Source organism: Arachis hypogaea, chromosome 18 (genome assembly GCF_003086295.3).
Source record: "Arachis hypogaea cultivar Tifrunner chromosome 18, arahy.Tifrunner.gnm2.J5K5, whole genome shotgun sequence".
In the NCBI taxonomy this organism is placed as follows: domain Eukaryota; kingdom Viridiplantae; phylum Streptophyta; class Magnoliopsida; order Fabales; family Fabaceae; genus Arachis; species Arachis hypogaea.
Window position 1 is genome coordinate 45,674,232 of NC_092053.1, and position 14,414 is coordinate 45,688,645.

The following is a 14,414-nucleotide window of genomic DNA, read 5'->3' on the forward strand; positions in this document are numbered from 1 at the left end:
AAACTAGCTTATTTCCTAAGAAAATGCATGAAACTACCTTAAAAACAGTAAAGAAAAGGTCAGTGAAACTGGCCAAAATGCCGTGGCATCAATACCACAGACAAGGTTTAGACTTTCCGGATCACGGGAATGGCCATCCATGGGTTCTAACTTATACCACGAAGATTCTAATATCTTTGACTCGGTCCCCTATATTAGATATCCAAGAGATACCCATTCAATCTAATGTAGAACGGAAGTAGTTGTCAGGTACGCGTTCATAATTGGGAATGATGATGATTGTCACGACCATCTCATTCACATTGATGTGCAAATGAATATCTTAGAAGCGGAATAAGTTTGTATTGAATAGAAAAACAGTAGTACTTTGTATTAATTCATGAGGAACAGCAGAGCTCCACACCTTAATCTATGGTGTGTAGAAACTCTACCGTTGAAAATACATAAATGATGAAGGTCCAGGCATGGCCGAGAGGCCAGCCCCCAAACGTGATCTAAAGATGAAACTAAAAATGTTCCAAAGATATTCCAAAGATATTCCAAAGATGTAAATACAATAGTAAAAAGTCCTATTTATACTAAACTAGTTACTAGGGTTTACATAAATGAGCAAATGATGCAGAAATCCACCTCCCGGGGCCCACTTGGTGTGTGCTTGGACTGAGCATTGAGCTTTACACATGTAGAGGTCTTTCTTGGAGTTGAACGCCAGTTTGTAACCTGTTTCTGGCGTTTAACTCCACTTTGCAACCTATTTCTGGCGTTTGACTCCAGAATCCAGCATGGAACTGGCGTTCAACGCCGGTTTACTTCATCTATCCTTAATCAAATTATGGACTATTATATATTGCTGGAAAGCCCTGGATGTCCACTTTTCAACGCAATTGAGAGCGCGCTATTTGGAGTTCTGTAGCTCGAGAAATTTCACTTTGAGTGCAGGAAGGTCAGAATCTAACAGCATCTGCAGTCCTTCTTCAACCTCTGAATTTGATTTTTGCTCAAGTCCCTCAATTTCAGCCAGAAAATACCTGAAATCACAGAAAAACACACAAACTCATAGTAAAGTCTAGAAATGTGAATTTTAATTAAAAACTAATAAAAATATACTAAAAACTAACTAAATCATACTGAAAACTATGTAAAAACAATGCCAAAAAGCGTATAAATTATCCGCTCATCACAATACCAAACTTAAATTGTTGCTTGTCCCCAAGCAACTGAAAATAAAATAGGATAAAAAGATGAGAATATACTATAAATTCCAAAATATCAATGAAACTTAGCTCCAATCAGATGAGCGGGACTTGTAGCTTTTTGCCTCTTGAATAGTTTTGGCATCTCACTCTATCCATTGAGGTTCAGAATGATTGGCATCTATAGGAACTCAGAGTTCAGATAGTGTTATTGATTCTCCTAGTTCAGTATGTTGATTCTTGAACACAGCTACTTTATGAGTCTCTGCCGTGGCCCTAAGCACTTTGTTTTCCAATATTACCACCGGATACATAAATGCCACAGACACATAACTAGGTGAACCTTTTCAGATTGTGACTCAGCTTTGCTAAAGTCCCCAATTAGAGGTGTCCAGGGTTCTTAAGCATACTCTTCTTTTTGCTTTGGACCTTGACTTTAACCACTCAGTATCAAGTTTTCACTTAACACCTTCACGCCACAAGCACATGGTTAGGGACAGCTTGGTTTAGCCGCTTAGGCCAGGATTTTATTCCTTTAGGCCCTCCTATCCACTGATGCTCAAAGCCTTGGATCCTTTTTTTATTACTCTTGCCTTTTGGTTTTAAGGGCTATTGGCTTTTTGCTCTTACCTTTTGGTTCAAAGAGCTTTTGGCTTTTTCTGCTTGATTTTTCTTTTTCTTTTTTTCTCTTTTTTTTCTTTTTCGCTATTTTTTTTTCTCCTTTTTTTTCTGCAAGCTTTTGTATTTACTGCTTTTTCTTGCTTCAAGAATCATTTTTATGATTTTTCAAATTATCAAATAACATTTCTCCTTTTCATCATTCTTTCAAGAGCCAACATATTTAACATTCATAAACAATAACTTCAAAAGACATATGAACTGTTCAAGCATACATTCAGAAAACAAAAAGTATTACCACCACATCAAAATAATTAAACTAGTTTCAAGGATGAATTCAAAACCATGTACTTCTTGTTCTTTTGTTTTTAGAACAATTTTCATTTAAGAGAGGTGATGGATTCATATTCATACTTTTAGGCATAGACACTTAGACACTAATGATCATATATTAAAGACACAAACATAATTAAACATGAAGCATGGAAACCGAAAATAGCAAATAAATAGACAAGGAGATTAAGGAATGAGTCCACCTTAGTGAGGGTGGCGTCTTCCTCTTCTTGAAGAACCAATGGTGCTTTTGAGCTCCTCTATGTCTCTTCCTTGTCTTTCTTACTCCTCCCTCATAGCTCTTTGATCTTCTCTAATTTTATGGAGGATGATGGAGTGCTCTTGGTGCTCCACCCTTAGTTGTCCCATGTTGGAACTTAATTCTCCTAGGGAAGTGTTAATTTGTTCTCAATAATTCTGTGGAGGAAAGTGCATCCCCTGAGGCATCTCAGGGATTTCATGGTGAGGAGTCTCCTCATGCTCATGTTGAGGTCCATGGTCTCTTATTTGCTCCATCCTTTTTTTAGTGATGGGCTTGTCCTCTTCAATGAGGATATCTCCCTCTATGTCAATTCCAGCTGAATTGCAGAGGTGGCATATGAGGTGAGGAATGGCTAACCTTGCCCAAGTGGAGGACTTGTCAGCCACCTTGTAAAGTTCTTGAGGTATAATCTCATGAACTTCCACCTCTTCTTCAATCATAATACTATGGATCATGATGGCCCGGTCTATAGTAACTTCAGACCGGTTACTAGTAGGAATGATTGAGCGTTGAATGAACTTTAGCCATCCCCTAGCCACTGGTTTGAGGTCATGCCTTCTTAATTGAACCGGCTTGCCTCTTGAGTCAATTTTCCATTGAGCTCCTTCCTCACATATGTCTATGAGGACTTGGTCCAACCTTTGATCAAAGTTGACCCTTCTTGTGTAGGGGCGTGCGTTTTCTTCCATCATTGGCAAGTTGAATGCCAGCCTTACATTTTCCGGACTGAAATCTAAGTATTTCTCCCGAACCATGGTAAGCCAATGCTTCGGATTCGGGTTCACACTTTGATCATGGTTCCTAGTGATCCATGCGTTTGCATAGAACTCTTGAACCATTAGGATCCTGACTTGTTGAATGGGGTTGGTGAGAACTTCCCAACCTCTTCTTTGGATTTCAATTCGGATCTCTGGATACTCATTCTTTTTGAGCTTGAAAGGAACCTCAGGGATCAACTTTCTTCTTGGCCACAACTTCGTAGAAGTGGTCTTGATGGACCTTTGAGATGAATCTCTCCATCTCCCATGGCTCAGAGGTGGAAGCAACTGCCTTCCCTTTCCTCTTTCTAGAGGTTTCTCTGGCCTTAGGTGCCATAAATGGTTATGAAAAAATAAAAAGCTATGCTTTTACCACACCAAACTTAAAATATTTGCTCGTCCCCGAGAAAAGGAAGAAAGAAAGAAGTAGAAGAAGAAGAGAAATAGAGGAGAGGGAGAGAGAGTAGGTTTCGGCCAAGTGGAAGAAGAGAGAGTTGTGTTGTGTGAAATAGAGGAAGGAATGAGGGGTTTAAGTTTCGGCTTGATGCGCGGAAGTCGTGATTCCTTGGTGACGACGCTGAAAACTTTATACGCACGTTCATAATCTTAATTCTTTGTCACAACTTCGCACAACTGACCAGCAAGTGCACTGGGTCGTCCAAGTAATAAACCTTACGTGAGTAAGGGTCGATCCCACGGAGATTGTCGGCTACAAGCAAGCTATGGTCACCTTGTAAATCTCAGTCAGGCTGATTCAGATTTATTAAGAGATTATAGTGTACTAAAAGATAATTAAAATAGGATAGAGATATTTATGTAATTCTTTGGTGAGAATTTCAGATAAGCATATAGAGATGCCTTTCGTTCCTCTGAACCTCTGCTTTCCTGCTGTCTTCATCCAATCATTCCTACTCCTTTCCATGGCAAGATGTATGTTGGGCATCACCGTTGTCAATGGCTACTTCCCGTCCTCTCAGTGAAAATGATCCAAGATGCTCTGTCACGGCACGGCTATTCATCTGTCGGTTCTCGATCATACTGGAATAGGATCCATTGATCCTTTTGCATCTGTCACTACGCCCAGCACTCGCGAGTTTGAAGCTCGTCACAGCCATCCCTTCCCATATCCTATTCGGAATACCACAGACAAGGTTTAGACTTTTCGGATCTCAGGAATGGCCATCCATGGGTTCTAACTTATACCACGAAGATTCTAATATCTCGGACTTGGTCCCCTGTATTAGATATCCAAGAGATACCCATTCAATCTAAGGTAGAACGGAAGTGGTTGTCAGGCACGCGTTCATAAGTGGGAATGATGATGATTGTCACGACCATCTCATTCACATTGAAGTACGAATGAATATCTTAGAAGCGGAATAAGTTTGTATTGAATAGAAAAATAGTAGTACTTTGTATTAATTCATGAGGAACAGCAGAGCTCCACACCTTAATCTATGGTGTGTAGAAACTCTACCGTTGAAAATACATAAATGATGAAGGTCTAGGCATGGCCGAGAGGCCAGCCCCCAAACGTGATCTAAAGATGAAACTAAAAATGTTCCAAAGATATTCCAAAGATATTCCAAAGATGTAAATACAATAGTAAAAAGTCCTATTTATACTAAACTAGTTACTAGGGTTTACAGAAATGAGTAAATGATGCAGAAATCCACTTCCGGGGCCCACTTGGTGTGTGCTTGGGCTGAGCATTGAGCTTTACACATGTAGAGGTCTTTCTTGGAGTTGAACGCCAGTTTGTAACCTGTTTCTGTTGTTTAACTCCACTTTGCCACCTGTTTCTGGTGTTTGACTACAGAATGCAGCATGGAACTGGCGTTCAACGCCAGTTTACGTCATCTATCCTTAATCAAAGTATGGACTATTATATACTGCTGGAAAGCCCTGGATGTCTAATTTCCAATGCAATTGAGAGTGTACCATTTGGAGTTTTGTAGCTCGTGAAATGCACTTTGAGTGCAGGAAGGTTAGAATCCAACAGCATCTACAGTCCTTCTTCAACCTCTGAATCTGATTTTTGCTCAAGTCCCTCAATTTCAGCCAGAAAATACCTGAAATCACAGAAAAACACACAAACTCATAGTAAAGTCTAGAAATGTGAATTTTAATTAAAAACTAATAAAAATATACTAAAAACTAACTAAATCATACTGAAAACTATGTAAAAACAATGCCAAAAAGCGTATAAATTATTCGCTCATTAGAAGTACATCAACATGGAGGAAAACTCCCGACTAGGAGAGACCTCAAAATCTGGATTCACCTACCCCTCCCGAGATAAGGGTAAGGAATCCAAAAAGAAGGAAGATCGACATGGGGAGAAAATAAAAAAAATCACAATTACACCCCTCTTCGGGTGTCCCTTGTGGATGTCTACAGGAAAGTTTGCCACACTGAAAAAATACCTGATGCGGGGAAAACTTGTCTCACAACAAATCTCCCTTCGGCAAGTGTACCGAATTTGTCGTCAAGTAAAAACTCACAATAGAGTGAGGTCGAATCCCACAGGGATTGATTGATCAAGCAACTTTGATTAGAAGAATGTTCTAGTTGAGCGAATCCAGAAAGTGGGTTGAGAGTTGCAGAAAATAAAATGGCGGGAATGTAAATAACAGAAAAGTAAATGCTAGAATTAAAGGACTGGAAGTAAATGACTGAAAATAAATTGCAGAATTGTAAATGGGAATGGGGGATTTGCTCATAAAAGTAAATAGCAGAAATTAAAGAGAATGGGTAAGATCAGAGATGGGGAGTTCATTGGGCTTAGGAGATGTTGCAATTCTCCGGATCAAGTTCATTTTCATCTCTTCCTCAATCAATGCACTCATTGATCTCCTTGGCAATCTTAAGTGATTGAATTACAATTTCTTGCAATTCAATCTCTCAAATCTTGATCAATAGCCAATTCCTTGGTCAATTGCTCATGAGAAGAGATGAAGTATGGTCACTGAGTATACCACATGCATTTCCCAAACCAAGTATTGAGAGGGTTATAGTCACATACCCATCCAAACCCAATTTGGTCCAGCATGAGAAAGCATTTCTAGCTTGATCTCTTCATTCCTCTTTCAAGGTTCAAAAGAGATCCAAGTTTGAATAGCTTCTCTTCAAAGATAACTACTCAATTGGATGAAGACCGAAAGCTTTCAAGTAAAATCAAGAGGAAAGATAGAAGAAGAATAATGAAAATTAGTATTGATCCATCAAATTACAACAGAGCTCCCTAACCCAATGAAAGGGATTTAGTTGTTCATAGCTCTTGAAAATGAAAACAAAGATGGAGAATACATCATAAAACTAGAAATTACAAAGAAAGTAAAATACAGAGAGTGGTTCTTCAGCCTCCAGAACTCCTTTACAATTCAAAGTTACTCCTATATATACTACTCTTCTCAGCTTCTAGTTCATTCTTCAAGTCTTGGGCCTTTGGATCTTGAGTTTGAAGCAGTTTCTTTCTTTATTTGGGCTTGGCTTTACTTGCAGAGAGAAAGTGCAGAGTGGCTAGAGACTTAAGCTCAGGGCGTAAGGGGTGTTAATCATTTAGTGAAAGTCCAAGTTCGGGAATGTTAGTGACACTTAACATTGTCACTAACGTTCCAATGCACCCCTTTTGCCTCAGGTTAAAACCCACGTTAACTAGGTTAAGGTGGCTTTTAACGTTGCCTTGTCAACCTTCGAGAACGTTAGTGACACTCAACATTGTCACTAACGTTCCAGTGTGCCCCTTCTTGCTTCACGTTAAAGCTCACGTTAACTAGGTTAACGTGGCTTCTAACGTGGCCTTTGCCATCCTTCGAGAATGTTAGTGACATTCAACGTTGTCATTAACGTTCCACTGTGCCCCTAGGTCTCACGTTGGAGTCCATGTTAACTAGGTTAACGTGGCTTCTAACGTGGCCATCTTTTAGCCATCCCAACGTTGGTGACAATATTGAGTGTCACTAACGTGACTCTTGGGGGTTGTGTGGTTGCTTCAACGTTAGTGACAATGTTGAGTGTCACTAACGTTGTCGACAACTCTTCATCCTCTTCGTTAGTTCCCACGTTAACCAAGTTAACGTGGGAGTTAACGTGGTACTTTGCACCATAGGCCAACGTTAGTGACAATGTTGAGTGTCACTAACGTTGGCTTCTCTTCCCCCCTTTAACGTTAGAGGCCACGTTAACCTAGTTAACGTGGCTTCTAACGTGGCCACTTATGAGTAATTGCCAACGTTAGTGACAATGTTGGGTGTCACTAACGTTGGCTCAACTTCTCTTCTCTACGTTAGAGTTCACGTTAACTTGGTTAACGTGACTCTCTAACGTGGGCATTGATGGCTTTTTTTGAGAGTGTTATTGGCAATCACTTTTCTCATTAATCTTGCAAGTTACCTCCCCTTTTCTTGCTTCCTTTTGGTCCTGAAATCAAGCAATAAAGTGCATCAAAGCTCTAGTCCAAGTCATGGGTAATGCAACATAATATTTGTCACTAAACTTATGCAAAATCCTCATGAAATTATGTAAAATGCACAATGTATGCTTGAATCAAGGCATAAGTGAATATCTACCCAAAACTAGCTTATTTCCTAAAGAAATGCATGAAACTAACCTAAAAACAGTAAAGAAAAGGTCAGTGAAACTGGCCAAGATGCCCTGGCATCACAACACCAAACTTAAAGCTTGCTTGTCCCTAAGCAAGTACTGGAACAAGAAAATGATGAATGGAATATCCAGAGGAATGAGTCATTCTTGTGGAAGTCATATTACTGATTTTATGGTGGTTTCATGCATAGCAACTTAGGTTCATTCCATTACTGGCTTTCGGACCTTTATCATGTCCCTAAACACTTACTTTGTTTATATCTCATGAGACTTTTATTCATTGATCCTTTTATTGTTATTTCAAGGGTTATTTGTGTTATTTAGGCTAAGTGCTCTGTAAGGGGGCAACTCTTTAAAATAAGCTTTCAACCAACACTCCCGAACCAGTTGGTTCAAGGTGCTAGGTGTTGAAGCACCCCTAAGGACTTACTCCCTCAAGTCTCTCCCCCACACATACACACTACAGGCATTTAGTTTATTTATTTTCTTTTCTTGAGACCTTGGTGTCCAGCACCTCTTTGGGTTACTAAGTGTTCTGTAGTGAAGGTTACTCTTGATAGTGGACTTTCAGCTGATAATCCCGAGTTAGTTAACCCAAGTTACCAAGTGATAAGGCACCCCTAAGATCTTATTCATCTAAGTAGATCCCTCACACAGGAGCACCACAGACACTTGCCACAAGATTAAAACCATTGATGCCTAGCCTTATTGCTTACTCTTTTTCTTTTGTTTTTTACTTCCATTGTTCTTTCCCTTTTCTCTTCTTAGGATCTTGTTATTAACTTAGTCTCATGAGTGTATCCAAAGCAAAGTATTCAGGATAGATAGTTGTCCTCCTAGCCTTGTGGTTGAACCAACTTAGCTAACTTATGACTACCCCAAAGATTTATGAATGCACTTCCACAATATCAACTCCACTCTGGTCTTTTACAAACATAATCATTCTCTTCTTCAATTTGATTTAAAAAAAGGGACAAGCTTACAAGAAAGGGAAGTAATGATGCAGTGACATAAAGACCAGTGAACATAGACTCTCTTCAATACTAAAAACTAAAAATAACATGATTTGAAAAAGGTTTAAACATAACATGGAAGCAAGTTCTATTTCATACAAGATCTTCCTTATTTAAAATATAGAGAAAGATGGAACAAAGAAGGAACTCCACCACCTTTTACTATTGTGGGAAAGGGACAGCCATCTAACCTTATTTCCATCCTTGATAAGTTACATGGTTATGTAGAGGAAGAAGAGAGGATCATTTTGGTGAAAACGGAGTTTTGATTTGAGTTTTAGTTCAGAAGAAATCAAGCTTTGAAGATTAAGTGTTCTTGAAAGTTTCTCTCTTTTCTCTCTTGTTATTTTCGGCCAAAATGATGAAATGAGACAGCCTTGGAGGTCTTGGGGGTGTAAGGTGAGTTGTGATTGGTTGGCTTGGAGGTGGATTAAAATAATATTAAAATATCTCTGGTGTACAACTACTAAAACTAGGTGTACTGGAACACTCGTAAAAACATCTCTAAAAATTATTTTCTGAGCTACTAGCATAAATGACACTAGTAACATATTTATTATGAGAATAGAACATTTATAATGAGGCCTTAGCATTGCTAAATTCATCAGAGAGTGCTGGTGCTAAGCTGCACCAGTAAACCGTAAACCCGGTTAAACCGATTTTCTGTTTTTAACAAAAACAGACCAGGTAACCTTATAATATCATTCAAGCATGTTATAATACTAATATAATGATAATATTATACTATTATCTCTCTCCTCTCATGAATCGAGTCCGGTTCATCAAACAGAGACTATTTACGAAAATCAGAATCAAAACTGCCAACCGATACGGTTCAAAAACTAGGTTCTTCCCGATTGCATTATCAAGCTTGCCTCAGAGGAGGTTCTAGCTTAAGGATGACATAATAATAATGAGGATTGAGATGCTTGATGATATAACAGAGGTGTTCCCTTTATTGATCTTCTGGAGAAACCCGTACTTTCAGAAAAGATCTCATATACTCGAAAATCAGGGTTGTTACATTCTACCCTCCTAAAAGAAAATTTTGCCCTCAAAATTTTTGTTATCTAGGAATAGATGCGGGTAATTATCTTTCATCTTATCTTCCAGTTCCCAAGTGTGCTCTTCTTCTCCTCTTGGTTCCCAAGCTACTTTGACTAAGCGAACAACTTTGCCTCTTAGCTGCTTATCACTTCTTTCTACTATCTGAACTGGTGATGCTTGATATGTCAAATCATTTCGTAACTGTACTGTATCTGGTTGTAAAACGTGACTCTCATCGGGAACATATTTTTTTAAGTTGCGAGACATGAAAAACATCATGAAGGTTTGATAAATAAGGAGGAAGGACTATTTGATAAACTACTAGACCGACTCTTTTAAGTATTTGGAAAGGTTCCATGTATCGTGGGTTAAGCTTTTTAGTTTTAAGGACTCTACCTATCCCAGTAATCGAGGTTACTTCTAGAAAGACACGGTTTCTGTCACTAAACTCTAAGGGTCTACGTCTATTATCGGCATAGCTCTTTTGACGGCTTTGTGCTGTCTGGATCTTCCGACGAATCTCCTTTATCTTCTCAGTAGTTTCTTACACTAATTCTGGACCTAAGACACTAGCTTCTTCAACTCTGCAAGCAATGGTGACATCCAGTACAGTGCTATGGAAATCGGTCCGGCTCCAGGTACTAGATCAATGCTGAATTCTATCTCTCGCTGAGGAGGAGACTCAGGTATGTCGTCCAAGAAAACATCAGGAAATTCCTTCATCATTCAGATTCGTTCTAAGCTTAATTCACTACCATTTGAGCTAGCCGCTAACAGAACGTACCCCTCACAATCACTCCCGCCTAAGGTAACTCTTACAGAATTCAGATATAAGGTGTGGGACAGAAATGGTTTAGTACATAGACTATCAGATAGAATAACAACAGTTCTTTTAAAATAATCAAGGAAAACATGATACTTAGATAACCAATCTAATCCTAAAATAACTTCTAAACCATATGGAGGCAAACAGATTAGATAGTGTATAAAAGTCCTGTTCCTAATAGCGAATGGTACTTGCAGAAACACTAAACTGGTCAAAGCATTTTGGGATGCAGGTGTATGGACAATCAAGTAAAAATTCAATTTAAAGAAATATAATCCTAACTCGTGAGCAATAGTTAGAGAAATTAAGAATGCGATGCACCCGAATCATACAGTACAGTTAGAAATTGATTCTTGACATAACCTAACCTTGAATGAGGGCGTTCGATTGCACAACATCATCAATAGTGATAGCAAACACTCGTCCTTGTTGCTGGGTTCTAACAGAATTTTGAGTAAATCCCTTCAGACAATCCTTGGCAATATGTCCAAGTTCTCCACAAGCATAGCAGTTAGGTGATCCAAACTGGCAAGACCTGTTATCATGCTCTTTTCCACATTGCTTACATGCAGTGTTTATGTAAGCCTGATGGGCTCGTTCACCATTGCATTGCCTTGCTTTACCTCCATTCTTACCCGTACGGCGAGCAGTAATGTTACCAACTTGTAGATTCTTATGTTGTCGTATGCCACGCGCTTTAAAATGCACCCTTCTCCCAGCTGCCTGATGATTACTAAGACGCCTTGGTGGAAATCCTTGGCAACTCACCTTGGCCACATTCACTTTCTTAATACATTCTTCTACTAACTTATTCTTGTTGACTAATTCAGCAAAATTACATATCTCCAGCGGAACTATTGAACTCATCAGATCATCACGAAGGCCTCCTTCAAACTTCAAGCACTTCCATTCTTCAAAGTCAGCAGGATTCCCTTGACAGATCTTAGAGAAACGACACAAGTCATCGAAATTACGAGCATACTCAGCAACAGTCATACCCCCTTTCCTCAGCTGCATAAGCTCTATCTCTTTAGCATCACGCACTGCTCTTGGAAAATATTTCTTGTAGAAATCATCTTTAAAAATATCCCAAGGAATGTCACCTTCATTACGTTGTAGCAGTCGCTGTATCCCTTGCCACCAGTACTCAGCTTCTCCCTCGAGCATATAAGTAGCAAACTCCACGTGTTGTCCTTCCGGAACATGCTGCGCTCTCAGTGATCGTTCAATACCTCGAAACCAGTTATCAGTGTCAGTCGCAACGAGTGTACCCTTAAACTTAGGCGGATTAACTTTCAGAAATGTCGCAAGGGTCATAGGTCTTTCAAGATGCCCTAAGTTATTCTCATCATTCCCATTATCTTCTCCGTATTCATTCTCGTTCCCATTTCTCACTCCGAGACGTTCAACAGCCCTAGCCGCTGCTACAGCAGCTTCACGCACTACTTCAGCCACGTTGTTCATGGTAGCCATAAACGTTTCCTATTCCCTCTCGTAGTTAACATTAGGAATTCCTTCCCGTACGCCTCGTCTCCGTGAACCCATTATAGTCTTGTTCACACCAAACAATCATTGTTAAGGTGATCAGTCTTAACACTTCAAGTCAAGTGTGAATATTCCCAAAATGAAAACACAGAGACAATCATGCAGCATATATCACTGGGATATCCTATACGCATGAGACACACAACAGAGTCTGCAATGAAGCATAGTCAGTCCACTCCCCAGGCTCTATTGGGAACGAACTGCTCTGATACCAAATTGTAACGACCCAATTTTCAATATGTCTAGATCATACCGGAAACTGAGCGCTACCAATTTGTCTTCCTAATTATTATCTATTATTTATTATATGAGCCTGATTCGTTGTTAAAAGCGTAGTTAATTTGCGTGGTACTTTTTTTTTTAAACGTTTGGATTAAAAACAGAATCATTTATAATCAATCCACAAATAGTAACAGATAAAACAGTTATAAGCAACCACACATAAATACATCACAAGTAGCTAGCAACATTCAGTTATCCAGCCTTTATTAGAGTATAGACCTTTAGTTAGAACACCCCTAGGTATAGCTAGATAATTACTATATACATATACATACATACAACATCCCAGGTCCTGACTTGTTCAAGAAGTCCCTAAGCTGGCACCCAGGCTAGCCTAGACTCTATATTCACCTAGTCCCTCTAAACTACTAAAGCGAGGGAAAGTATGTTCTAAGTCTTCACAACTCAAGTCAGGTGGAACGTCATCAAAATATAGAACATCATCTGCTACTCCTCTACACAATCAGACTTTTCCACAGGACATCTCTCTGGTACCTCATAAAGTATCCACAAAATAGGAATCTCGTACACAGGATTTAGGTTAAAGTGCACATACGAACAGGGTGCAGACGTTGGCTGGTCTCACAGTATATACATATAATCAGAGAACGATATTTACCCTAGACTCCGAAGACTATCTAGAGCAGAATCCTCTTCTTGCGAATAGTCATCAGTGAACTATGGTAAGGTACTCTTACTTCCATCTGAAGGGGGAAGGGAGAGAGAAGGGGTAAGAACTGGGGAGTTCTTAGTAGGGTCGGGGTTATTAGTTACGTTCATTTACTTGGGGTCGATTAGCAAACAAATAACATAATACAGCGAAGCAGTAAACAGAAGATAAAGATAGAAAGAGAAAGTAGAGGCAATAGAAAGTAGAACACAAACAAAAGAATACAATAAAACACAGAAATAGTATGCAAGCAGACAAACATAAAGAAATAAACCACACACAGAAAGGAATGCAACAGAGAATGATGCGCAGACAAGAATGATGCATGTCTAGCCCTAGTGCAGGTAATGAGCTCATCTGTCGGTTACTAACCCGCTCCCGACGTTATCCAGCAACCTCTGTCTGGATAAGGCTTTCCTATTGGCTATACCCCTATGTACAGGAAATAACCCCTCTGCCACCACAGGGTCCACTGCATGCAGGAAATAACACATCTGCCACTGCAGGGATGTATGCCGACACACCTTCTGTATACAGGAAATAACCCCTCTGCCACTACAGAAATGGAACAGGTGGTCACGGTACTTCTGTAGCAGGAAATAACCCCTCTGCCTTACAAAAATAAAATATGGATCTGTACCGCAGGAAAGCGTTTCTCAGTGGTTGCACCATTATCTATCTGACTGCTACAATGCAGTAGATGAACATATAGATATCTCTGAGGTTGCCTTAATGCAACAGATGACCTCTCAATAGGTCCTCTACTCTTTATCATATTACTCTCTTCGCTTTGTCTCTTTATTCTGCTCTGTTTGTTCTTTTCTCTGCGCTTCTTTACTTTATTCTGCTTTCTCTGTTTAACGTATGTATTTAAAGGTTATGTAAATTTCGGTATGAATAGTTCGCCTGTCCCAAGTATAGGTTCATTAAGTCTATACTGAAACAGTTTAACTTTTCATATAATACCTAACCCTAGTCGCAACTCAAGGACTAACTATGTTGCCCTAGTTCGTTCACTAATTTCTGTCTGTTTTTCTGTTATTAAAACCTTACAGACTTTTCTTTAGTTTTTATCTTTTCTTCAACTTTTTATCTTTCTTTTATCTTTGCCTCACTAATATGTTCTTACCACTCCCTAAGTATTTTATGAGGGTAATTATGAGATTCTGCACTTAAAGTTGTCTTTCTAAAGCTTTTACAGAAAACTGCCTTTTTCGCATTATTTTATTACTTTTATTATTAAATTTTCGAAAATTACCCCA

General features: G+C 39.2%; 1 long non-coding RNA gene across 5 annotated transcripts in view; it reads right to left on the reverse strand.

Moving 5' to 3' along the window:
• Positions 1–344: 344 nt before the first annotated feature.
• The window catches only part of LOC112771959 (uncharacterized), a 62,403-nt gene continuing 48,333 nt past the window's right edge, over positions 345–14,414 (reverse strand). For 2 of the 5 annotated variants that reach the window (XR_011876510.1, XR_011876519.1), the window contains one exon: positions 345–1,028. This is a non-coding gene — a long non-coding RNA (uncharacterized lncRNA). Of the gene's footprint in view, positions 1,029–4,554; positions 5,025–5,105; positions 5,237–12,658; positions 13,187–14,414 lie in introns of those variants that run through there. The other 3 variants (XR_011876516.1, XR_011876509.1, XR_011876517.1) reach the window with 2 other exon arrangements.